Source organism: Uranotaenia lowii, unplaced genomic scaffold, assembly GCF_029784155.1.
Source record: "Uranotaenia lowii strain MFRU-FL unplaced genomic scaffold, ASM2978415v1 HiC_scaffold_51, whole genome shotgun sequence".
NCBI classification, from domain to species: Eukaryota; Metazoa; Arthropoda; class Insecta; order Diptera; family Culicidae; genus Uranotaenia; species Uranotaenia lowii.
In genome coordinates, this window is record NW_026598434.1 from 59049 (window position 1) to 72860 (window position 13812).

The 13812-nt window shown below is 32.9% G+C and overlaps 1 pseudogene; it reads left to right on the forward strand.

The window, feature by feature from the left end:
* The first annotated feature begins 1704 nt into the window (after positions 1-1704).
* On the forward strand, positions 1705-3861 carry LOC129760213 (eukaryotic translation initiation factor 3 subunit M-like; annotated as a pseudogene).
* Positions 3862-13812: the final 9951 nt, after the last annotated feature.

Genomic DNA, 13812 nt, shown 5'->3' on the forward strand with positions numbered 1-13812 from the left:
AAGATTGAACGACGGAGACGACTGAAACTTCTGAACTGAAGAGTTGAAATTTGCAGTCACTGGCGCTGCCAAGATGGCAAGCAGGGGTGTAGCTAGAGATCGTGGATAGAATGTCCATTTCCGACAATTCCCGGGAAATAGGCCGGGAAATGGACACTCTAATCGTGGATAACGTTTGGTCCTCAGCCATATGATGCGAGGAGCATCTCAACCAAGGTTGCCGAAAAAATTCTATGTTTTGACGAAAAAAAAAATTCTGCCTTTTTGTGATTTTCCCAAAAATTTTGTGACGATTTTCTGTGATGCTTTTTCCAAAAATTTCATTCAAAAGTCATGTCCAATTGCGCCTTTTTTATCATTTTACTTAAGGGGGGAGGGGTTCTACTTATTGTAGAACATTTCAAGAATGTTGTGTCAAATTTTCAAGTCAATTGAAGCAAAACTGTAGAAATTATAGGCCTTTATCTCCTCCTATCTAATACTGCAAGAAAGCAAGAGCAGAAACTTCAAACGCGTTTTTCTCGAAAGCACATTTCTAAAGTCCGTGGACATCGTCATTTGAAAACTACTTATCCGATTCTTTTCAAATTTGGAACATATTTTCTACATATAAAATACCAGACCCCAATGTTTTTCGTTTTTGTTTTTTTAACTTTGGAAAGATTTTACAGGTGAAAAATGGCGGATTTTTTCGTGAAAAATCGTAGTTTTTACTTCAAACAGCCACAAAAATTTCTTTAAAAAAATTTTAAGTTAAATAAAAACGTTGGGGTCTAGAAAAACATCTATTAAAAATATTTTGCTTTGATTTTTTGACTTCAGATGATTCTGTGCTGAGTTACAGCTTCCACCTCAAATCCTGTTTTCTAAAAGGCATCCTCGAAAGTGCTCCGTCACCGGCTCATTTTTCAATATTTTTCTAGGAAAAAAATACTAAATGTTCTTTTAACAATGCTTTGTATAATGCAAAAAATTTGAATACATTTGTTTGAACGATAGCTATAGAAAAACATCGTGAAAATTGTGTTTTTCATACCCGTTAGACCCTACCCCCCTTAAGAAACATAATCAACTTTAAAATATTTCTCCAATTCAAAGCTTATTATCCAAAATTTACATTAACATAAAAAATTAAATTTTGAAAAATCGTTCAAAATATTTAAATTCTGTAAAATCTGTGAATATTTCTAAAATTCTTTGTTCTGTGACACAGATTGTGTGATGAAATTTGGCTCAACATTCTGTGAAATTATAGATTTTTCTGTGATTTCTCCAACCTTGATCTCAGCGTCAGATAACGGATCTTGAAGTGACAGTTTGAAGACCATCTTGGTCTCCTGCATGTGCGCCGTTCAGGTGTTCATCGAAGTGCTGCTTTCACCTTTTAATAATCATTTCTCGATTGTCCCCCCCGCCCACGCGGTGTTCTCTTCGTCAATCACTCTCGTACACTCCGCGTCGAATCGTTCTGTCGAGATCGTTCCACATACCCGATGATGTTATCCTTATCACTGTTGATGGCTGTCATGATGGTATACCAACAGTCCTCGAGAGGAGCTTCGTCAAGCTCGCCCTCTGCCGGCAGTGCTGCTTCGAGCGATTGCCCGTAGTGTGTTGCGACCTCGGGCTGCTTCAGTCGTGCGGCGGTTTCACAATTAAAGTTTTGAACGCATCTTCACAATCACCGGATAGTGTTCTGACGCGATGTTGGCGCCTAAACAGGATCTGACGTCGATGATGTCCGAAAAGTGCCGGCCGTCTATCGGTCGATCTGTGATTGCGTTTGGTATGGGATGGGGATCTGCAGGTGTATTTGTTTGGGAGACGGTGGTGGAAAAAGTACTACGTACGGCCATTCGTTTGGATGTGGGGAAATCTTTTAGTCTGAGCCCGTTCTCGTTGATCACCTGGTGCGCGCTGAACCTTCCAATTGTCGATTCGAATTCGTCTGTGTGAGTTCTGCGTCAAAGTGAGGACTGCGTACGCTGATAATGTTGATGTTTAAGAATCGGCCCTTGATTCCCAACCGGCACATTCTTAGGTCGATCGGCCACCACCCAATCACGCGCTTCTACATGTTCCCCATAACTATAAAAGCTGTTTCATAGTCTCGGAACACGTAAAGTGAAGCTCCTCCAGCATATTTTCTGCAGGGATAAGATTTCGATTTTGCGGGTCGTTAAAGAGCGCGCGAGTACGCGAAATTTAGAGATCGCAGTTCCATATCCCAAGTTTCCATTCTCTGGTCTCTTTTCGTCGCGTGGGACAATTCCTATCAGGAGTTCCTTGTTCATTGTTCGCTTGATGTTTTTTGCAGTCATAGGCTCGCAAGACCAGCAGCTAACCCCACTACTGCAGGAGAACCGTCGTGATGTTTTTGTTCTGGGTCCAGAACACCGCCAGGACGTTGTTGCACGTCACTCCTGACATGAAGAACAGATGTGTACGGAGTCCGCTATCTCAGTTAGCACCAGCAGTTAGCACAAAAGCATCCACTGGGGTTGTGTAACTCCGCTAAGGTTAGTCGCATTCCAGCCGGGCCATATGGGGAAGATGAGTATAGAAGTTGTAAGATAAGAGGTAATATCACCAGTATCCGAAGGTTGGGTGTATTTGGCAGCCATGGACTTAAACGGCTTTCCTGGGAAGCTGACCAGACTGATCGAGCCCGCTTGTCCGGCAAAAACAAAGTAACGATTGACGGTGAAGAGCTGGAAATTGTCGAAACTTTATCTATCTCGGCGTACTTGTGGCCGCATACAATGGCCCTTATTCTGGGCCGCACGTGACGTGACGATTGTCGAGTAACCCCACCGTCACTCAACTCTTTTTACCTTATTCCATCAGTCGGTGTAAATAAGTGAGGTGCCAGCAAGGTGAGAGCAAGTGACAGATGTTCATTCCCAGCTGAGTGACTGCATGAACCCCGAACTGTCAAACTTATGTTTTTGTTTTTTTTCTTCAGGAAATTTCAAAGTTTCCACAAGGATCAGGCCCAAGCAAGTTGTGTATAAAGGAGGTATTACCGAATGCAAAATTCCAGATTCAGCCATTTTGGCCATTTTGGTTTTGCAACTGCGGAACTTATGGAGCTTGTTTGCCAACAAACCACTGAACAGCTGAGCAAATATTCTTATGTTTGTAAACAAACTTATTGAGCGCCCTGCGCACTCCTTTCCTTCTTAATGTGAAAGTTGGAGAACCTGGTTGTCGTATCTGGTCTGGTTTTTCTAAAAAGTCTGGTTTTCCTGAAGTTTTTCAAAAAGCTTGGGCGGAAATCAGCGAGGACAAGTCTTCCGAGGGAATAAAAGATGATTTGCACAAAATTATCGGCGTCTGCGATGTGTGCTTCAAGGAGGGTGCCAGCCATTCAAAGAAATCAACGCAGTCCTGAATTCGGTGGTGTCAATTATCGTTTCCATTCCGCTGGAACGGGACGAAAATTTTATTTTGGCTTTCTGCGAAAAAATGACCAAGGCCCAGAAACCGGCCCAGACCCGTGTTTGCTGGCAATCGTTGTGGCGTCTCGTCTGCGATCTGGAACTAACTTCCTCGCTGATTCAGGTGGCCAAGCCGTGCGATCAGGTAAAGGAAATCCAGAGTCGATCAGCTGAAGGCTCAATTCACTAGGAGTCCACAATCGAATGAGCAGATGCAAAAGCTGTACCCTGACTGTTGCACGACGTCCTCAAGGATACAAACAGTTAGCTGGCCTCGAAGGTCGTGATTGAGCTGCTCGGAACGTACACGGCCAAAATTCCGGATCCGCATGAACCAGAAAACACGCACCATTCACATCCCCAGCACCATGCATCGGACGATCGGATGTCCTCAGTGGCAACAGTTAGTCAGATTGCATAATGCCAGGGAAGATTACAAGTGGGAATACTGCTTCCGAGTGTTCAGGACCAGAAGTTAACTCAAAGGTCATCTCAGCTTTCACAACGAAGATCGGCCTTTGAAATGTCATCAGATCGACCTGTGTCCAATCACGTTCAGTCAGCAACGATTGCTGGCAACAAAGTGCAGACAATCGTAGTGTATCCTGCCTCGTATCTGTACCTGTACCTAACAAATCAAAAATAGTTTTCAATTAAAAAATATATTTAATTTTATTATGAGTATCATATAAAATATAACCTTAAACAACTTATCGGTAACAAACAGTTTGTGATTTCATTCAGCCAGATTTAGCAGCAGAAATCCTTTAATTAAAACCAGCCCCTCTAAATTACAACCCGTTTACAAAAAGAAAGTCTCGTCGTGTTCAAAAATTTATTGATAATTTTAAGCATCAAAATGCTGGGTAAAAATTGATTGAAATTCATTAACTAACAACTCCACTTTACAGTAATTTCCGTATTTTTTTTATTTCATTTCTATCTCGTTGCCACCTTTAAATGTACCGAAAAATTGTCACCTAAAATCGTCACCCGAATGCGACGATTCTGATCCTCGGTGACTACGAGAATAGGGTAAGAACTCATGACTACGAGAATAGGGTAAGAACTCACAAAGTTCATCCGAAGTGACGTTCCTCACCTAAACCGACTACTGGAATAGAGTTACTTGGGTGACACGAATATCTTCAAGTAACGCGCGGCGCAAAATAAGGGCCAATGACGCCGGTCGTGAGATCCGGTGGTGAATGACTTAGCCTTCACACGCAGTGTAACGTGTACAAGACACTCATTAGACCGATTTTCTTCTACGGACACGAGACGTGGATATTGCTGAAGGAGGATCTGCGCACAATCGGAGTATTCGAGCGACAAGTGTTAAGAACCATCTTTGGCGGCGTGCAGGAGAACGAAGGGTGGAGGCAAAAGATGAACCACGAGCTTGCGCGACTCTACGGCGAACCCAGTATCCAGAAGATGGTGAAGGCTAGACGGATACGCTGGGCAAGACATGCTGCAAGAATGCCGGATGACTGTCCTGCAAAATAGGAGTTCGCTACCAATCCGGTAGGAACTAGACGAGCAGTGGCGCAACGAGCGAGGTGGTCAGACCAAGTGGAGCGAGGTGGCAAATATGGGATGCCCGAGAAGTTGGAGAACGTTTGCCATGGACCGATTTTTTTGAATAAATTATGTGCTAATGCTAAATAATTAAAAAGTAAATAATTAATTTCCACATCGACAGTCTTCTTGCGAATGAATTTGAAATTCTACTTACAAAATTACTTATATCGTCTTTAAAAGATTTTTTTTCTGTTTTCAACTGGCACAGTTTGATTGTTTTGTGTTTTAAATTTAAAATTTCCATCATCATCATCATCATCATCATCATCATCACATCGTTTGGAAATAACTCAATTTACCGAGCTTCTTTGTGATGAAACTTTCCTATATTAACCGATAGGCGGCTACCAAGATGTGTCCTGTGCATTACCAAAGATTGGATGCAGCGATTCATCATGCAAACAGAAACTCATCATCACCCAACGCTCGGACTCGGATTGGTAGATGCAACGTGCCAAATGCAAATAGCCCTAACTAAATACAGCAAATGAATGTTCGACACACATGTAAGGTACGCAAATAGCCGCATAGTCCAGCGTACAAAGTACAGGCCCACCTCATATTATTGAGATATGATTACAGTATAGAGAAGGTGCAACCCATCGTACATTGCACAATGACTCTCCGGTGCCCTTTCGTCAATTATAGTTGCAAATTGGTCGCCTCCCCGACCTCAATGACTTAGCTTCTCCTGCCTTACACGATCGATGATCGTCCGTGACAGGGGTTTTGTCTCACTTGCCGTCACGATATCGGTTCAAAGGTAATAAATCGCATTACCTTGATTGGCAGAATGATTCCAAGGAGGATTCTTTGCTGAATGTCGACTGTGTCGGCTTTTAATTTTGACAGGTTTAAGGGAAAGGTCGAAATAGTGAAGAAGAGTCGCTTTCGGATTCATCTGATCGATCTACTTGGAAGAGAATGGTTTTTAATAATGATTTTATTTGTTTAGCAAAGTCCCACAAATGATTTGACAGTTTGAAAAAGATTGACAATATCGCAAAAGTCTCACCAAGGAAAGTCACTTTATGTCTATAATCAAACCAAAACATTCAATCAATAATTCTGGGTAATTTGCTATCAAAACTCGAAGGAATTCCCGTGTTCGAACGCATGACTTAACTTAATCCCGAGTTTGTTACAAATATAGTGCCCTGGAAGGCGGCAATCATAATCGATTGAAAATGACGCCTATGACTGCTGGAGGCAGCAGTCTCGTCATTGGAAGCTGAACGCCTATATGTAAACATCAGTTCAAAAGATTTACGTCATTTTAATCCAGAGTCTCCCTCGCGCTAATCGCTCACTGCTGCAGTACCAAAGTTCAAAAGTGGCGTGATCGGACTTGAATAGTAAAATAACAGCAACAAACACACATACATCATTGGTTGTGACTGATAAATGCAGTCACTTACATGTGATGTGTGGCAGGCAGCCATTCTTCAATGCGAGGACTCGGATTACAAACCGAGAGAGATAAGCCGCAGTGAAATTTTGTAATTGAATGACTTGAGCAGCAACTGGTATTTGTTAATGGGATTTTATTGCCGGTGCATTTTTGTTCCTATTGTACTTGTTCTTGTCCTCTGAGCGATTCAATTCATCAAATTGAATGAAGTGCTTTCACACTTGAAACTTTCGTGGAAATTCTTCTGTTAAATGCCTTTTCTTAACACAAGATCGAAATTTTCTATAATTTGGACCTAGTTTCCCACATCCAAATGACCCCAATCATCATTTTCCGTTTGAATCCAAACCATAAGAAATAAACAGGATTTCTAAAAAGGATTCAAACAAAAAGATATAATGAAAGTTAAGTGTATTTTAATAGGCTATAATAAGATCCAGAAATTCAGAATATTCATAATACTTCGATATTTTGATTGGATAATTTTTTTACTTTTAAAAAAGCTCTTTTCTTTTTTTTCTTTTTATAACATTCAAAGTCGTCGTATTTAATAACGACTAACATATTTATACCTAAAAGAGAATTTTTCTACCATCTTATCATTATCAATCCACTTTCAGGCATATTTATTTTTTATTTTTTTAATCATATGAACGATGCATATTAACATAAGGTTTTTTCAACCTTTCTGGATTAAGGCGTTGCAGTTGATGCAATTGAAATTGATGTGTAATAATACACAATTAAAAAAACTTATGAAATACTTAGGACAGCTCTCGAATCAGAACACAGTATTGGGTGGTATTGGAATTGAAACCAAACATCCTTTCAATTCCGTCTATAATTTAAACCATTCTTGCTATAAGAACTATTTCCACCGATTATGCCAATGTAAAATCTCAAAATTAAAAATAATTATTTTGACAAACTTTGTCTTCTTTGTTCTGCTAGCAGTCTTATGCTCATAATAGGTTATCCAAGAAGTTCGAACGCTAGTTTTAAAGCGCCTTTAGTTAGGCTACAAATCACGCTTGATTGTGGTATGGTAGGAAGCTCTCTCAACTCTTCAAAGGGGGTATGAAATGCCTACAAACACGTGTTCGCCTGTTCAAATTGCCATTCCAACGTTTATTATAATCAGATAGATGACAAATTTTTGTTTCCAAGATTAAATATGTGCCAAACAATTTGGTGGAATGTGAAGTTATCATCAAGGTCTCATAAGTTTTTCGTTCTTCAACCCACTCCAGCAGATCGATTTCTTTTAATACGAATAATAAAAAACACTGGTTATGGCTAGTGATTTCTTATTAATGTTAAATGATCGGATCAAACGAATGACGTACGCTAGGAACGCAGTTGTCAGCAAAGAGTGTGACAGAAAGCCTTTTAGGTGGAGGTTAAACAGAAACTCGAAACAAAAGACTTCAACGAAAGGCAAGAAACAAACTACAACCAAATTCAAATCAACTCACCTAAAAAAATTTAAAAAAAGTATTATACCGTTTTACAATCGACTATGCAGGATTACAAAATTGGCCAAAATTGTCAAAATTGTCAAAATTGTTAAAATTGTTAAAATTGTCAAAATTGTCAAAATTGTCAAAATTGTCAAAATTGTCAAAATTGTCAAAATTGTCAAAATTGTCAAAATTGTCAAAATTGTCAAAATTGTCAAAATTGTCAAAATTGTCAAAATTGTCAAAATTGTCAAAATTGTCAAAATTGTCAAAATTTTCAAAATTGTCAAAATTGTCAAAATTTTCAAAATTGTCAAAATTGTCAAAATTGTCAAAATTGTCAAAATTGTCAAAATTGTCAAAATTGTCAAAATTGTCAAAATTGTCAAAATTGTCAAAATTGTCAAAATTGTCAAAATTGTCAAAATTGTCAAAATTGTCAAAATTGTCAAAATTGTCAAAATTGTCAAAATTGTCAAAATTGTCAAAATTGTCAAAATTGTCAAAATTGTCAAAATTGTCAAAATTGTCAAAATTGTCAAAATTGTCAAAATTGTCAAAATTGTCAAAATTGTCAAAATTGTCAAAATTGTCAAAATTGCCAAAATTGTCAAAATTGTCAAAATTGTCAAAATTGTCAAAATTGTCAAAATTGTCAAAATTGTCAAAATTGTCAAAATTGTCAAAATTGTCAAAATTGTCAAAATTGTCAAAATTGTCAAAATTGTCAAAATTGTCAAAATTGTCAAAATTGTCAAAATTGTCAAAATTGTCAAAATTGTCAAAATTGTCAAAATTGTCAAAATTGTCAAAATTGTCAAAATTGTCAAAATTGTCAAAATTGTCAAAATTGTCAAAATTGTCAAAATTGTCAAAATTGTCAAAATTTTCAAAATTTTCAAAATTGTCAAAATTGTCAAAATTGTCAAAATTGTCAATATTGTCAAAATTGTCAAAATTGTCAAAATTGTCAAAATTGTCAAAATTGTCAAAATTGTCAAAATTGTCAAAATTGTCAAAATTGTCAAAATTGTCAAAATTGTCAAAACTGTCAAAATTGTCAAAATTGTCAAAATTGTCCAAATTGTCAAAATTGTCAAAATTGTCAAAATTGTCAAAATTGTCAAAATTGTCAAAATTGTCAAAATTGTCAAAATTGTCAAAATTGTCAAAATTGTCAAAATTGTCAAAATTGTCAAAATTGTCAAAATTGTCAAAATTGTCAAAATTGTCAAAATTGTCAAAATTGTCAAAATTGTCAAAATTGTCAAAATTGTCAAAATTGTCAAAATTGTCAAAATTGTCAAAATTGTCAAAATTGTCAAAATTGTCAAAATTGTCAAAATTGTCAAAATTGTCAAAATTGTCAAAATTGTCAAAATTGTCATAATTGTCAAAATTGTCAAAATTGTCAAAATTGTCAAAATTGTCAAAATTGCCAAAATTGTCAAAATTGTCAAAATTGTCAAAATTGTCAAAATTGTCAAAATTGTCAAAATTGTCAAAATTGTCAAAATTGTCAAAATTGTCAAAATTGTCAAAATTGTCAAAATTGTCAAAATTGTCAAAATTGTCAAAATTGTCAAAATTGTCAAAATTGTCAAAATTGTCAAAATTGTCAAAATTGTCAAAATTGTCAAAATTGTCAAAATTGTCAAAATTGTCAAAATTGTCAAAATTGTCAAAATTGTCAAAGTTGTCAAAGTTGTCGAAGTTGTAAAAATTGTCAAAATTGTCAAAATTGTCAAAATTGTCAAAATTGTCAAAATTGTCAACATTGTCAAAATTGTCAAAATTGTCAAAATTGTCAAAATTGTCAAAACTGTCAAAATTGTCAAAATTGTCAAAATTGTCAAAATTGTCAAAATTGTCAAAATTGTCAAAATTGTCAAAATTGTCAAAATTGTCAAAATTGTCAAAATTGTCAAAATTGTCAAAATTGTCAAAATTGTCAAAATTATCAAAATTGTCAAAATTGTCAAAATTGTCAAAAGTGTCAAAATTGTCAAAATTGTCAAAATTGTCAAAATTGTCAAAATTGTCAAAATTGTCAAAATTGTCAAAATTGTCAAAATTGTCAAAATTGTCAAAATTGTCAAAATTGTCAAAATTGTCAAAATTGTCGAAATTGTCAAAATTGTCAAAATTGTCAAAATTGTCAAAATTGTCAAAATTGTCAAAATTGTCAAAATTGTCAAAATTGTCAAAATTGTCAAAATTGTCAAAATTGTTAAAATTGTCAAAATTGTCAAAATTGTCAAAATTGTCAAAATTGTCAAAATTGTCAAAATTGTCAAAATTGTCAAAATTGTCAAAATTGTCAAAATTGTCAAAATTGTCAAAATTGTCAAAATTGTCAAAATTGTCAAAATTGTCAAAATTGTCAAAATTGTCAAAATTGTCAAAATTGTCAAAATTGTCAAAATTGTCAAAATTGTCAAAATTGTCAAAATTGTCAAAATTGTCAAAATTGTCAAAATTGTCAAAATTGTCAAAATTGTCAAAATTGTCAAAATTGTCAAAATTGTCAAAGTTGTCAAAATTGTCAAAATTGTCAGAATTGCCAAAATTGTCAAAATTGTCAAAATTGTCAAAATTGTCAAAATTGTCAAAATTGCCAAAATTGTCAAAATTGTCAAAATTGTCAAAATTGTCAAAATTGTCAAAATTGTCAAAATTGTCAAAATTGTCAAAATTGTCAAAATTGTCAAAATTGTCAAAATTGTCAAAATTGTCAAAATTGTCAAAATTGTCAAAATTGTCAAAATTGTCAAAATTGTCAAAATTGTCAAAATTGTCAAAATTGTCAAAATTGTCAAAATTGTCAAAATTGTCAAAATTGTCAAAATTGTCAAAATTGTCAAAATTGTCAAAATTGTCAAAATTGTCAAAATTGTCAAAATTGTCAAAATTGTCAAAATTGTCAAAATTGTCAAAATTGTCAAAATTGTCAAAATTGTCAAAATTGTCAAAATTGTCAAAATTGTCAAAATTGTCAAAATTGTCAAAATTGTCAAAATTGTCAAAATTGTCAAAATTGTCAAAATTGTCAAAATTTTCAAAATTGTCAAAATTGTCAAAATTGTCAAAATTGTCAAAATTGACAAAATTGACAAAATTGTCAAAATTGTCAAAATTGTCAAAATTGTCAAAATTGTCAAAATTGTCAAAATTGTCAAAATTGTCAAAATTGTCAAAATTGTCAAAATTGTCAAGATTGTCAAGATTGTCAAGTTTATCAAAATTGTCAAAATTGTCAAAATTGTCAAGATTGTCTAAATTGTCAAAATTGTCAAGATTGTCAAGATTGTCAAGATTGTCAAAATTGTCAAAATTGTCAAAATTGTCAAAATTGTCAAAATTGTCAAAATTGTCAAAATTGTCAAAATTGTCAAAATTGTCAAAATTGTCAAAATTATCAAAAATGGTCAAAATTGTCCAAACTGTCAAAATTGTCAAAATTGTCAAAATTGTCAAAATTGTCAAAATTTTCAAAATTTTCAAAATTGTCAAAATTGTCAAAATTGTCAAAATTGTCAAAATTGTCAAAATTGTCGAAATTGTCAAAATATTCAAAATTGACAAAATTGACAAAATTGACAACATTGTCAAAATTGTCAAAATTGTCAAAATTGTCAAAATTGTCAAAATTGTCAAAATTGTCAAAATTGTCAAAATTGTCAAAATTGTCAAAATTGTCAAAATTGTCAAAGTTGTCAAAGTTGTCGAAGTTGTAAAAATTGTCAAAATTGTCAAAATTGTCAAAATTGTCAGAATTGCCAAAATTGTCAAAATTGTCAAAATTGTCAAAATTGTCAAAATTGTCAAAATTGCCAAAATTGTCAAAATTGTCAAAATTGTCAAAATTGTCAAAATTGTCAAAATTGTCAAAATTGTCAAAATTGTCAAAATTGTCAAAATTGTCAAAATTGTCAAAATTGTCAAAATTGTCAAAATTGTCAAAATTGTCAAAATTGTCAAAATTGTCAAAATTGTCAAAATTGTCAAAATTGTCAAAATTGTCAAAATTGTCAAAATTGTCAAAATTGTCAAAATTGTCAAAATTGTCAAAATTGTCAAAATTGTCAAAATTGTCAAAATTGTCAAAATTGTCAAAATTGTCAAAATTGTCAAAATTGTCAAAATTGTCAAAATTGTTAAAATTGTCAAAATCTTCAAAATTGTCAAAATTGTCAAAATTGTCAAAATTGTCAAAATTGTCAAAATTGTCAAAATTGTCAAAATTGTCAAAATTGTTAAAATTGTCAAAATTGTCAAAATTGTCAAAATTGTCAAAATTGTCAAAATTGTCAAAATTGTCAAAATTGTCAAAATTGTCAAAATTGTCAAAATTGTCAAAATTGTCAAAATTGTCAAAATTGTCAAAATTGTCAAAATTGTCAAAATTGTCAAAATTGTCAAAATTGTCAAAATTGTCAAAATTGTCAAAATTGTCAAAATTGTCAAAATTGTCAAAATTGTCAAAATTGTCAAAATTGTCAAAATTGTCAAAATTGTCAAAATTGTCAAAGTTGTCAAAATTGTCAAAATTGTCAGAATTGCCAAAATTGTCAAAATTGTCAAAATTGTCAAAATTGTCAAAATTGCCAAAATTGTCAAAATTGTCAAAATTGTCAAAATTGTCAAAATTGTCAAAATTGTCAAAATTGTCAAAATTGTCAAAATTGTCAAAATTGTCAAAATTGTCAAAATTGTCAAAATTGTCAAAATTGTCAAAATTGTCAAAATTGTCAAAATTGTCAAAATTGTCAAAATTGTCAAAATTGTCAAAATTGTCAAAATTGTCAAAATTGTCAAAATTGTCAAAATTGTCAAAATTGTCAAAATTGTCAAAATTGTCAAAATTGTCAAAATTGTCAAAATTGTCAAAATTGTCAAAATTGTCAAAATTGTCAAAATTTTCAAAATTGTCAAAATTGTCAAAATTGTCAAAATTGTCAAAATTGTCAAAATTGTCAAAATTGTCAAAATTGTCAAAATTGTCAAAATTGTCAAAATTGTCAAAATTGTCAAAATTGTCAAAATTGTCAAAATTGTCAAAATTGTCAAAATTGTCAAAATTGTCAAAATTGTCAAAATTGTCAAAATTGTCAAAATTGTCAAAATTGTCAAAATTGTCAAAATTGTCAAAATTGTCAAAATTGTCAAAATTGTCAAAATTGTCAAAATTGTCAAAATTGTCAAAATTGTCAAAATTGTCAAAATTGTCAAAATTGTCAAAATTGTCAAAATTGTCAAAATTGTCAAAATTGTCAAAGTTGTCAAAATTGTCAAAATTGTCAGAATTGCCAAAATTGTCAAAATTGTCAAAATTGTCAAAATTGTCAAAATTGTCAAAATTGTCAAAATTGTCAAAATTGTCAAAATTGTCAAAATTGTCAAAATTGTCAAAATTGTCAAAATTGTCAAAATTGTCAAAATTGTCAAAATTTTCAAAATTGTCAAATTGTCAAAATTGTCAAAATTGTCAAAATTGACAAAATTGACAAAATTGTCAAAATTGTCAAAATTGTCAAAATTGTTAAAATTGTCAAAATTGTCAAAATTGTCAAAATTGTCAAAATTGTCAAAATTGTCAAAATTTTCAAAATTTTCAAAATTGTCAAAATTGTCAAAATTGTCAAAATTGTCAAAATTGTCAAAATTGTCGAAATTGTCAAAATATTCAAAATTGACAAAATTGACAAAATTGACAACATTGTCAAAATTGTCAAAATTGTCAAAATTGTCAAAATTGTCAAAATTGTCAAAATTGTCAAAATTGTCAAAATTGTCAAAATTGTCAAAATTGTCAAAATTGTCAAAATTGTCAAAATTTTCAAAATTTTCAAAATTGTCAAAATTGTCAAAATTGTCAAAATTGTCAATATTGTCAAAATTGTCAAAATTGTCAAAA